The following is a 14,212-nucleotide window of genomic DNA, read 5'->3' as shown; positions in this document are numbered from 1 at the left end:
TTTAGATTATCTACCGGTGATGAAAATTTGGAGAGATTCTTGACAGTAAAATCAAGACTACAGGGTGACTGCTTTCAGCAAACCTTCAACAAAGAATTTCTCAGAAAGGCTAAGTCTTCAACATTCAATTCCTTAAATCAATAGAAATGTGAAGTGTTTCGTGAAAAGATAATTATACCTGTGTGTTACAATATTTTCTCCATCCTCATCATGTATTGGAAATTTAATTAAGGAGGAAATGATAGACCTTGATGTGAACGGATAACAACATTGTTAAATAAGTGAGAACACAAATGTGTATTATCTCGAAACATTTTAAGAGTGACTACTATTTTATTTGGTAACTGTTTTAGTTTGTTAGTACATCATCATTATTCAGATTCTGCAGTGTTTCCTACTGCGGAAGTAACTTCTACTTCACCTGTGAGAAGAAAGGTATACATGTTCTCATGATTGTTCCAATATTTCTCGCTAATACTGAATACTAATACGCTACATAACTAGAGTCAAATATGAGAATTTTATGAATTTCTGTAATGACATAGTTTCCCTGAAAATGTGTAATATTAGCTAACTTTGAACATGCAGAGATATAACATGTGAAATCTTACAAGGAGAAAGTAGATGCTGCCCCTGAAAAATAAAAAAGAAGTGGTTGTGTTAAGATTTCAGCATACACCGGAGAACCAGTTGGCAAGCCTATTTTTACAGTTTTCATGTGTGTCACAAAACAGCATGGTGGATGCTGCTTTACGGCAATTGTACTTTTTTTTCTAATGCCAAAAAACATCCCAATCTAACAGCAATTAGCTGGGCGAAATTACAAATAAGGGTTACGGAATCAACATTTTGGGTATTTCCAATGTTTCTATTTTTTTTTTTTTTTTTTTTTAGCCATTATATAGCTTTGTGGCGCCTTAAAGGAAAACTTTTCAGTTGTCTTAGGTGTATACAAAAATGAGCCACAGCTTTTTGATCTTTCATATCTCCTGATTTTTTGTTTTTGAAGGTTGGCAGGTATGATGTTATAATAGCCCAGCTCCTGTATAGTTTCTGCTATTAGGCTTAAGTGCAAAAAAAAATTCAGAATACCAGTAGAAAAAAGAATGTGGAAATACTGAAAAACTTTTTTTTTTTTCACAATCTGATTAGTGGACTGTCAAAACAGTTAACGCGCAGCCTGTTACGTACTGTTGGAGGATTAGGACATATGCTTCCTTAGGTACGAGGGACTGGAACAGTTTGGACACGGCACTAACAGTAGCTTAGTTTGCACATGTTGCCCGGGTTCCGAATGGGGCTGTTGCTGGATGGAGTTTCACTAAATGTGGTGTATACCTAACGGAGACTATAAAGGGTTGGTTCGTGCAGCTGATTCGTGGAAGTACATGGGATAGATCTTGGGCCACTTACGGGATAAACCCTGACAAAAAATTACCCTGCCTGAAGATTATCCCCAGCAGTTTAAAAATTTTGCCTTAACCACTTCTTGAGTGGGCGGAGGATTGTGCATGTATGTCAGGAAAGGAGTACAGTTTAAATCACAACCCTACTACCTCAGCACAGATAGTGAAGTAAAACACTTTGAAACGTGAGCTATTGAATTAACAGGAATTGAAATCAGGAAGAAAGTAATCGTTTTGCATATATTTTGATCACCTAATGGGAATGTTAATACTTTTTTTGTAAATTGACAGAAGTTCTAGATAAAACCTCAACTAAAAAGGTCAACATAATTTTATGTGGAGACATAAATACAGATGAAACTAGTAACACACACAACAATATACTCGAGTTTCGGCATGTCCATGTTGGTCAACAGTGCAATGAGGGTAACTACAACAGCACTGACAACATTGTTCAGCAATGAAATTTTTACACAAAGAAGAAATACAAAATCGCTACAGAGTCTGGTATATTGAATATGAAAGTGGCAATCATTTTTGTTTTATAGCTCCTGTTTCATGCTATACGACATTTGTTACATACTTATTTCTGTTTTTTTAACTCTTGTTTTCTTGTAATATCAGGAATGCTGTGTTTCACATAGTTGTAAGAGGCACATTGTAATATGAGGTAACAACCTTGACCACATCCTCAGATAACTGATCAGTGGACTTCATTGGCCAATTTTTATACATTAACTTCAAACAGATAAATTGATAACAAGTTTTTATTTTTAATCAGTTATGTAATCACCCTCATTACCAACAACCTTTTTTTTGCCATCTAGTTTGTAAATTTTCAGTGCCGGATCAATAGATTTCAATTGGTTTTTGAGCAAAATATCTGGAGTTGGCATTTTGGACATTATTCAAAGTTTCATATTTTTTGTCAGTTAAAAAAATTTATAGTAATTGGAATAAATGGAAATCCAGTGGTGCAACACCAATCAAGCTAATCTAGATTCTGAATTGTCATTTTTAATTTCAGCACATTCAAATCCCCATAAACCAACCAAGTTAGTCTTTGTTGTAAAAGATCTTGGACTATTAAAATTTCAGTCTGAAAACTGTAAAACAGGTATGGGAAAAATCCCCTAACTGTAGACGTACAAAAGACCTATCAGAAGTCTGTATGTAAGATTTTTAAGAGAATCGGCAAACCAAAGCTGAAATGAAGAGTGTAGAGAAATAAACATAAATGTGAAATTTTCTGTGTTCTAAGCATTATTTAAATTGAACTTCGAAAAGGCGTTTCCAAAAATACTGATCAGTGAATAACAGCAGTATTAGAAATTCCTCCCTGATCCCTAAGTACCCCACTTCCATGAAAATGTAATAATGAGTCTGAGTTCTTATATTTCTGCTGTACGTAAAACTAGAGGTATAGGAGACTGCTGACATGTACAAAAGAATCATTTAATGACAATATAATACACAAAGCACAGAATGAAGGCAAAACAGTCTTGGGAAAGTCAGGAAGCGGGGAGACCAAAACAAAAGCATAATAACGTTTTAAGGAGGAAGAGGGACAAAGTAATACATGTTCCTCACAAACTAGTGAACTTTGTCAAAGTCTCAGTGAAAATAATCAATTATTGAAAATATAATGTAATTGGCTGTTGTTGTTGTTGTTGTGGTCTTCAGTCCTGAGACAGGTTTGATGCAGCTCTCCATCCTACTCTATCCTGTGCAAGCTTCTTCATCTCCCAGTACCTACTGCAGCCTACATCCATCTGAATCTGTCCAGTGTGTTCATCTCTTGGTCTCCCTCTACGATTTTTACCCTCCACGCTGCCCTCCAATTCTAAATTTGTGATCCGTTGATGCCTCAGAACATGTCCTACCAACCGATCCCTTCTTCTGGTCAAGTTGTGCCACAAACTCCTCTTCTCCCCAATTCTATTCAATACCTCCTCATTAGTTATGTGATCTACCCATCTAATCTTCAGCATTCTTCTGTAGCATCACATTTCGAAAGCTTCTATTCTCTTCTTATCCAAACTATTTATCATCGATGTTTCACTTCCATACATGGCTACACTCCATATAAATACATTCAGAAACGACTTCCTGACACTTAAATCTATACTCGATGTTAACAAATTTCTCTTCTTCAGAAACGCTTTCCTTGCCATTGCCAGTCTACATTTTGTATCCTCTCTACTTCTACCATCATCAGTTATTTTGCTCCCCAAATAGCAAAACTCTTTTACTACTTTAAGTGTCTCAATTCCTAATCTAATACTCACAGCATCACCCGATTTAATTCGACTACATTGCATTATCCTCGTTTTGCTTTTCAAGACATTGTCCTTTGCTGCCTCCGACAGAATTACAATGTCATCGGCGAACCTCAAAGTCTTTATTTCTTCTCCATGGATTTTAATACCTACTCCGAATTTTTCTTTTGTTTCCTTTACTGCTAGCTCAATATACAGATTGAATATCATTGGGGAGAGGTTACAACCCTGTCTCACTCCCTTCCCAACCACTGCTTCCCTTTCATGCCCCTCGACTCTTATAACTGCCATCTGATTTCTGTACAAATTGTAAATAGCCTTTCACTCCCTGTATTTTACCCCTGCCACCTTCAGAATTTGAAAGAGAGTATTCCAGTCGACATTGTCAAAAACTTTCTCTAAGTCTACAAATGCTAGAAACGTAGGTGTGCCTTTCCTTAATCTATCTTCTAAGATAAATCGTAGGGTCATTATTGCCTCAAGTGTTCCAACAGTTCTACGCAATCCAAACTGATCTTCCCCGAGGTCGGCTTCTACCAGTTTTTCCATTTGTCTGTAAGGAATTCCCGTTAGTATTTTGCAGCTGTGACTTATTAAACTGATTGTTCGGTAATTTTCACATCTGTCAACACCTGCTTTTTTTGTGACTGGAATTAGTATATTCTTCTAGAAGTCTGAGGGTATTTCGCCTGTCTCATACATCTTGCTCACCAGATGGTAGAGTTTTGTCAGGACTGGCTCTCCCAAGGCTGTCAGTAGTTCTAATGGAATGTTGTCTACTCCCGGGGCCTTGTTTCAACTCAGGTCTTTCAGTGCTCTTTCAAACTCTTCATGCAGTATCATATCTCCCATTTCATCTTCATCTACATTCTCTTCCATTTCCATAATATTGTCGTCAAGAACATCGCCCCTGTATAGATTCATATATTCCTTCCACCTTTCTGCCTTCCCTTCTTTGCTTAGAACTGGGTTTACATCTGAGCTCTTGATATTCATGCAAGTGGTTCTCTTTTTTCCAAAGGTCTCTTTAATTTTCCTGTATCTATATTATCACTAGTTCTACTAACCCTTGTCTTTTTACCTACTTGATCCTCTGCTGTTTTCACTATTTCATCCCTCAAAGCTACCCATTCTTCTTCTACTGTATTTCTTCCCCCCCCCCCCCATTCCTGTCAATTGTTCCCTTATGCTCTCCTTAAAACTCTGTACAACCTCTGGTTCTTTCAGTTTATCCAGGTCCCATCTCCTTAAATTCCCACCTTTTTGCAGTTTCTTCAGTCTTAATCTACAATTCATAACCAATAGATTGTGGTCAGAGTCCACATCTGCCCCTGGAAATGTCTTACAATTTAAAACCTGGTTCCTAAATCTCTGTCTTACCATTATATAATCTATCTGATACCTTTTAGTATCTCCAGGATTCTTCCAGGTATACAACCTTCTTTTATGATTCTTGAACCAAGTGTTAGCTATGATTAAGTTATGCTCTGTGCAAAATTCTATAAGGCGGCTTCCTCTTTCATTTCTTCCCCCCAATCCATATTCACCTACTATGTTTCCTTCTCTCCCTTTTCCTACTGACGAATTCCAGTCACCCATGACTATTAAATTTTCGTCTCCCTTCACTACCTGAATAATTTCTTTTATCTCATCATATATTTCATCAATTTCTTCATCATCTGCAGAGCTAGTTGGCATATAAACTTGTACTACTGTAGTAGGCGTGGGCTTCGTGTCTCTCTTGGCCACAATAATGCGTTCATTATGCTGTTTATAGTAGCTTACCTGCACTCCTATTTTTTATTCATTATTAATTTACTCCTGCATTACCCCTATTTGATTTTCTATTTATAACCCTGTATTCACCTGACCAGAAGTCTTGTTCCTCCTTCACTAATTCCCACTATATCTAACTTTAACCTATCCATTTCCCTTTTTAAATTTTCTAACCTACCTGCCTGATTAAGGGATCTGACATTCCACGCTCCGATCCGTAGAACGCCAGGTTTCTTTCTCCTGATAACGATGTCCTCTCGGGTAGTCCCCGCCTGGATATCCGAATCGGGGACTATTTTACCTCCGGAATATTTTACCCAAGAGGATGCCATCATCATTTAATCATACAGTAAAGCTGCATGCCTTCGGGAAAAATTACGGCTTTAGTTTCCCCTTGCTTTCAACCGTTCGCAGTACCACAACAGCAAGGCCATTTTGGTTAGTGTTACAAGGCCAGATTAGTCAATCATCCAGATTGTTGCCCCTGCAACTACTGAAAAGGCTGCTGCCCCTCTTCAGGAACGACACATTTATCTGTCCTCTCAACGGATAGCCCTCCGTTGTGGTTGCAACTACAGTACGGCTATCTGTATCGTTGAGGCACGCAAGCCTCCCCACCAACGGCAAGGTCCATGGTTGATAAGATAAAAGAAAATCTACTCGACAAGCAGTGACAGGAGAAAACGCTGATAAAAGTTATGGAAATGTGCAAGCTTTTGGAGCCAGTGCCTCCTCCTCCTGGCAGAAGGGTTGAAGGGAAAGGAAGAGAGATGAAGGAAAAGGACTAGCAAGATTTAGGAAATGTGGGGAGTTATGAAAAAATTCCCCTTCTCATCCTGTTCAGTAAGTCTCCTTTGACACAATGTCCTGGGCAACTTTTCCTTAACTCTCCCCATTTCCACTGGCTCCAAAAGCTTGCGCATTTCACAACTTTTGTGTTTCTTCTGCCACCGCTAGATAAGTAACATTTTTTTTAATTTTTTTTATTTGATCATATTAAACTTTGTGAATGAGTGTTTAACAAGTATTGGAAATTAATTAACAAAAAATTTCAAAAACAAATATAACATGTAAATAATTAATGCACTTACTACAATGATGTAATAGTAAAGTACAAAGCATGAAGCTGTAACACTGTACAAAACATAACGAGTAAGTCAGCAAGCATAGATTAAGTACAAATCTCCGTTTTGATGCTGCATACCAGCTCTCTGAAACATAACAAATGAGTCATTAGTGTCAAGGAACTGCCAGATTATTTCGAACAGGTCAGAGTTGTGTATCTGCTGAAGAAAGATAATGCAGAAGACAGAGAAAATCACAGATCCATTTTCCTGCTGTCATCATTCTCAGAAATATTAGAATCAGTTACGAAACACTAATGAATAAATACAACCTGCTGAGTGAACCACAGTTCAGATTCTGAAGTTTTAGAGTACAGAATAAGCCATAGTAAAAATGCCAAAAGTGCTATTAGATAAAAGACAAGGCGCAATGTGCCATAGGCCTTATCCCAGATATAGCTTTAAGACTTTTGATACTGCTGACCAGAAGGTGCTGAATCGTCTGGAAGTATTAGGAATACGCATAGCTGTCTTGTTTCGATCATACCTACCATATAATGTGCAGAGTAGAGAACAGAAGCCTGCACTTCATAGTGGAACGCTTATCAGAACACAAATACCTTAATATGAGTCCCTTAGTGTAGATTATTAGAACAATACTGTTCGTAATAACCAGGGTGTCTCAACTAACTCTGCCACCTCAGATATCTCTGGAACAACAATACATATTCAAAAACGGATTTCACCAGCTTGAACGTACGGCAGGGGCTTAGGAAACCAAATACTATGCAAAATTTTAAAATGTAAACAAATACTATTTTCAAAACAAACTTGTGTGTTTTTAAATGGACACACCCTATTATTCCTTATGCAATCAATTGCCTGAAAAATCACAAAAATAATAGTGTCGGTTGCATCGCAATACGTCAATTACATCCCGAAAAATTGCGAAGCGAAGTTGAAACTTGAAGTAAATTAAGCGCACAACTAGCGCACGTCCTGAGACTCGAGCGTGCACCTCACGCTGCCTGTGTCGGGGCTCACAATGGGAAGGTATGCACAATCCACAAAAATAATCAAGTAACACGTCCAGTGCAAAATTATGTTTCTCAAATTGAAAATGTGTGTTTATACTAGTGAAATGACAACTAGAGCTGCAATTAGAGACAGCACACTTGAATTAACTTTGCTAAACACATTTACTAGTGCCCTGTCACCCACAGAAACTGTATTGTTGTGCATTACATCGAGCATAGAAAAACACCCACATCTCGACCAATAAAGCTGTGTCACGTCAACATATGTTCGAAGTGCCCTCTGTATGTATCAGTACATGTTTGCAGACAGGTAATGACAGTGTGTTGCACATATTGTAGAGTTTCTACAGATATTGCCGCACACGCCGCAGTAATACGATGTTGCATATCCTCTACTGTTGTTGGGGGTTCTTGATACACTCTGTCTCTCACTGCGCCCCAGAGAATGAAGCCGAAAGGCTGTAGGGCTCTGTTTTTTCGAGTCCTCCTTTGGGCGTGGGGGTGTGTGTTGTCCTTAGTGTAAGTTAGGTTGTTAGATTAATTAGTGTGTAAGCCTAGGGACCGATGACCTCAGCAGTTTGGTCCCATAGTCCTTACCACAAATTTCCAATATTGCCTCCAAGAGGAGACTGTAATATTAATTTGGGAGGAAGAGTATTTATTGCCAACATCTGATGGTAAAGTTCCCTTATGCTGTGTGCACTTCGCATCAGTAATTTCCCCATCAGACAAACTCAATCCGTTAACACGCTTTTTTTAAAATTTTCTTTTAGTAAATAGAACAATAAATTTTCTCTGTGATATATTTGTATCGGCAGCTACAAAATTTAATTTCTGAGCTTCAAGACTGCTCGTGCACGGGATCACTGTGTAGTACTTTCTTGCTCTGCAGGCGTGAATAGCTAATTTACCCTCCACCACATTCCTTGCTCTTTTGCTTAAGCTTTAATTCTTCAGCTTAGATTTTGTGAAAATATTTGAGCAAAAATTCATAGCCGGCCGCGGTGGTCTCGCGGTTCTAGGCGCGCAGTCCGGAACCGTGCGACTGCTACGGTCGCAGGTTCGAATCCTGCCTCGGGCATGGATGTGTGTGATGTCCTTAGGTTAGTTAGGTTTAAGTAGTTCTAAGTTCTAGGGAACTAATGACCACAGCAGTTGAGTCCCATAGTGCTCAGAGCCATTTGAACCATTTGAAAAATTCATACATGACTTTTCAGACAAGATTTTAGAACATAAGAAAATCTGTCACGTACCATTTGCTACATAAAATGAGACGACAAAAGTCGCAGGATAGCTCCTAATATCGTGTCGGACCTCCTTTTGCCCAGCACAGTGCAGCAACTCGACTTGGCACAGACTCGACAAGTCGTCGCAAGTCCCGTGCGGAGATACTGACGCGTGCCGCCTAGCTGTAGCTGTCCGTAACTGCAAATCTGTTGCCAGTGCAGGATTGTGTGCACGAACTGACCTCTCGATTCTGTCCCACAAATGGTCAACGAGACTTGTGTTAGGCGATCTGGGTGGGCGTGTCGTTTGCTCAAATTGCCCAAAATGTTCTTTACACCAGTCTCGTACAATTGCGGCCAGATGACGTGGCGCATAGTCACCCGTTAAAACTCCATTGTCGTGTGGGAAGATGATATCCGCGAATGGCTGCAGGTGGTCGTGGAGTAGCTGGACTTAGCCATTTTCAGTCAGTTTGACCGAAGGACGCAGTTCATTCTATGCAAACACAGCCCACACTACGAGGTGTGGCTAGAAAAAAACCGGACTAGTACTGGTGAAACAATAAAACGAATGCAATAAGGCTGAAAGTCGCGTGGCCTGTCACGTGACTCTCGCTCCGCCTACTGCTCGAGTTTCATCTGCCTCCTTCACTCACTCAGTCTGCCTGTGGCGTCTGTTTTAAGTAGTTGACGTTTTGTCTGTGCGTCGGAAAATGTTGAGTGTACAGAAAGAACAGCCTGTTAACATCAAATTTTGTTTCAAACTAGGAAAATCTGCAAGTGAAACGTTTGTAATGTTACAACAAGTGTACGGCGATGATTGTTTATCGCGAACACAAGTGTTTGAGTGGTTTAAACGATTTAAAGATGGCCGCGAAGACACCAGTGATGACACTCGCACTGGCAGACCATTGTCAGCAAAAACTGATGCAAACATTGAAAAAATCGGTAAACTTGTTCGACAAGATCGCCGTTTAACAATCAGAGCAGTGTCTGAGTTAACAGGAGTTGACAAGGATTACCGATTTTTTCAATGTTTGCATCAGTTTTTGCTGACAATGGTCTGCCAGTGCGAGTGTCATCACTGGTGTCTTCGCGGCCATCTTTAAATCGTTTAAACCACCCAAACACTTGTGTTGGCGATAAACAATCATCGCCGTACACTTGTTGTAACATTACAAACGTTTCACTTGCAGATTTTCCTAGTTTGAAACAAAATTTGATGTTAACACGCTGTTCTTTCTGTACACTCAACATTTTCCGACGCACAGACAAAACGTCAACTACTTAAAACAGACGCCACGGGCTGACTGAGTGCAGGAGGCAGATGAAACTCGAGCAGTAGGCGGAGCGAGAGTCACGTGACAGGCCACGCGACTTTCAGCCTTATTGCATTCGTTTTATTGTTTCACCAGTACTAGTCCGGTTTTTTTCTAGCCACACCTCGTGTTATGGAGCCACCACCAACTCGCACAGTGCCTTGTTGACAGCTCGGATCCCTGGCGTTGTGGGGGTCTGTGCCACACCCGAACCCTACCGTCAGCTCTTACCGATCGAAAGCCGGACCCGTCTGACCGGGCCACAGTTTTCCAGTCCTCCAGCGTCCGGCCTACACGGTCGCGAGCCCAGCAGAGCCACTGCGAGCCAAGTCAGCAGAGGCATTCGTGTCGACCGTCTGCTGCCATAGCCCGTTAACGACAAATTTTGCTGCACTGTCGTAACGAATACACTCGTATTAAATCCCACATCGATTTCTGCGGGTGTTTCGTGCACTGTTGCTTGTCTGCTAGCACTGACAACTGACACAAACGCCACTGCTCGCAGTCATTAAGTGAAGGCCTTCAGCCACTCTCTGTGGTGAGAGGTAATGCCTGAAATTTGGTGCTCTCGGCACACTCTTGACCCTAAGGATCTCAGAATATTGAATTTCCTAATGATTTCTGAAATGGAATGTCCTGCGCATCTATCTCAGACTAGCATTCCGGGTCGAGTGCCTGTTAATTCCCATCTCGTACGACCGTAGTCGTGTCGGAAACCTTTTCACGTGCACCACCTGATACGAGTGACAGCTCCGCCAGTGCGCTGCCCTTCTTCCGTCGTGCAAGTTCTCCTGTGACGACAGACTTCAGTTTGAGCCGGTCCCGATACACTGCGGCACTGACACTAGCCTCAATGGTAACGATAAGTGTCCGACTCGTGTACCTGACACTAGCCCCGATTTGATTAACCGGCATCCCTACTGAAGTTGAGCAGCTGCGTGCCCAATATGTGGATTGCTAGCTGGTCACATCCGTAGCTTTATACTACGATCATCAGGTGCCTGGCAAACCGTGCCCATATACTGAAGAGATGTCGACGACTGACTGTGCAGCTACCGAGCTGGACTGGTTCAATAGTTTGTACACTGGACTCGGATTCAAGTGGACCACAGTTCAAACCTGCATCCCGGCCGTCCAGATTTAGGTTCTCTGTGATTTCCCTAAATCACTCCGGTCAAATGCCGGGATGGTGCCTCTGAAAGGGCACATCCGATTTCCTTCCCCATCCTCGAAACAGCTCGTGCTATGTTCCACACTGACGATGGGATATTGAATGCTAATCCTTCTTCCTTCACTTCTGGTAGACTCCCGTATACGAGCTGAAATTCTAACCAGTAAATTGTCACTTTCTTTTAACGAGGAAAAAACGTACTTCAACGTGCAAAGGACAAGGGTACTATGACCGTGGTATTATTTGTACTCTCTCCGTGCGCGTCCGCTCCTTCACATTACATCAGTATATACCACTGTCGGTGCCCACGCATTAAAAGATGAAAGAAAATGGTATCGAGTCCACAATATTAAATAATAATACAACTCCTCACGAGTATTTGTGCAACATAATCTGTCAGAATACACCAGAATTGGTGCTGCTCCCCCAGAAAGGGCGCAGAGTTTCCTCAGACCAGTTTTGAAATTGTGTACAGGGGTCTCACGATACAATCTTTTCTTTCGTTTCCGCCCCTCCTCGTTTAACACACCGACTGCCACAAGGTCACTCGTGACTGCAGCAGAGCTGTATGCCTGATGCGGTGTGTCCATCTCTGGCAATAACAGAGCCTCACACCTGACACTGTGGCTTGCCCGGGCCTGGCAGTCAAACAAATGTCACTATGCATATGGCAGTCATGTTCTGTAATATTTGTTGTTGGTATTTGTTTGTTGGCTTCAAAAATGTGTACCAGTTCTCCCTTGCCACAAGGTAGTGGACAATAAAAAAAAACCACAGCCCCAGAGGCCTTCATATATTATTGTAAATAAAATGATATTTATACCTGAAGTAACTACTTCCACAGTCTGGCATGTGCTATTGGGTCACAGTATTTATTTATTATTTTAAATGTATTCCTGAAGTAGTAATATTTTCTCTTACTTAGTGCACACTTCTTGTGACCAAAATATATATCCTCTGTTTGCTTACCTCAGGAGTGATATATTCTCAGACTTTAAGTTGTTACTGGTCAGTGAATTCTATGTAATATATCTCTTACCCCCATTGTTCTGAAATGATGTTCGTATCTCAGCTTTGCACTGTGGTAACAGAAGGTGATAATGTATCCTCCACTAAATGTCTGTTGTGATCAGTCCCTTACCACCAGTGGAACGCATACTAGCTTCTAATTTTCCCAATTGTGGTTCCGGTTCGTTTCTAAATACTGTCAATGTTTCAACATGCTTAGTTGTAACTTGTTCTAAATTACCCTTTGCCTCTATTAATTCTGTTGCTGATATTAGCACTCTATTCACTAGAATATCTTGTACTGGTTTAATAACATGTAATTTTTCTTTCACCAAATCTTAATGACCATTTGAGTCTTCTGGATGTTTTTATCTTATTTCCACTCTCGTTTATAGCTTGTCCGTTCTCCTATTTAATTGAAAGTCCAGATAAGCAAGGTATCACTTTTGTTAGGTAATTTCCTTCCATCTGAGAAAATATTTCATCTATTTCAGAAAATTTTTTGTTCATTTTTGTGAATGTATCTGAAAGTGCCTGCGTACTTCTTTCTGATGTCTCCTTTCCCCGTAGGAGATTCATTACCGTCAGTATTCTCACAAATAATAATTTAAAAAGTCACACACATACTGCATGCAATGCTTTTGTATATTTTGTCAACATTCAACTTTTGATTTTTCATAGCTCAAAGCTGTGTCACTTTTCAGAATATCTTGTTCGTACTTATTAGTGACCCCTTAAAATTGTAAAACAATCATTATTACTGTTTACTCATGCTGTGAAATGTCTCGACAAATTGATGAAAAACTCACTATGAAAAATTCACTGCTATATATTCAGTGACTGTAATATCAATTATTTTAAAAATGCAGATACACTTTTCTTTACCATCGTGTACCTGGTGTAGTTTATATCGAATTTAAAATGTGTATTAACTGTATAATATTTTCTGATGTGGACTTCATCCACTATCTACTTTCTCTGAGTCTTGTAGCTTCTCAGTTGAATATTTTTAATAAATTATGCGATCTCATTATTTAAATACTTCTTACTCTTCTATCATCCATTGATTAAAATACTTCTCCTTTTCTGAATGACAGTAATCGTTTATTACTTATCAGTACAACCGTCTGGTATGAGCAGTGAGTTGGCCCACACTCAACTGTTTTCCCTACACCAAGGTCTGTTTTATATTTTTTAGTTTTTTTCTCGTGTCTCCAAGGAATGCAGTGTTCCGACATTACCCCCGGTGCTCTGTACGACGTCGGTAGCCACGTGGAGCACGTTGGGATGTCTGGTATCAAACTCGATCAATTGCTAGCTGCCCGAGGAGTGTCACAGACAAATAATAAAGAGTGAAACATGTATTTGAGTATGCAGAGAATGTCATCTACATATAAGTAACCACTTCTGGGACTGATCCCATTTAACTATTATTAGAACTGTAGGAAAACTACTTGTATACTCACTCGCTCATTTATATTAGGGGACGGGATGTACCCTGCTGTATTTGACGAATACAAGGACTTCATGTAATAATCCTGATGCTGTAGTGTACAGATCCGAAATTACTGACTCGTTTATTTGTCTTACCTCTTGATATCTTCTTTCTTCCTTTCATGCACTTCATCTCCTGTGCAGTCTGGCTTGTGCTGGAAGTGCAATTTGCGCTTATCTATTACGGACAAACTACCGAATAGTAGAAATCACTTTTTGAATATGTACACCTATTCTTCCAACTTTACGACTTTAGAACATTCCATAAACCTCTGTATGCAATTTCGATTTGTCAGTTACATTGAGTATTACAAATTTATAGACAATTCAGCGTGAACTGTGTATCTCAAACTTCAGACTCGAAACAACTCTCCTTTCATTTCGTGACGTAGTTCATCATCAAGATGTGCACTGTTCCACGGAGCACAGTGT

Source organism: Schistocerca nitens, chromosome 11 (genome assembly GCF_023898315.1).
Source record: "Schistocerca nitens isolate TAMUIC-IGC-003100 chromosome 11, iqSchNite1.1, whole genome shotgun sequence".
Classification (NCBI taxonomy): Eukaryota; Metazoa; Arthropoda; class Insecta; order Orthoptera; family Acrididae; genus Schistocerca; species Schistocerca nitens.
This window is presented reverse-complemented; position numbering follows the sequence as displayed.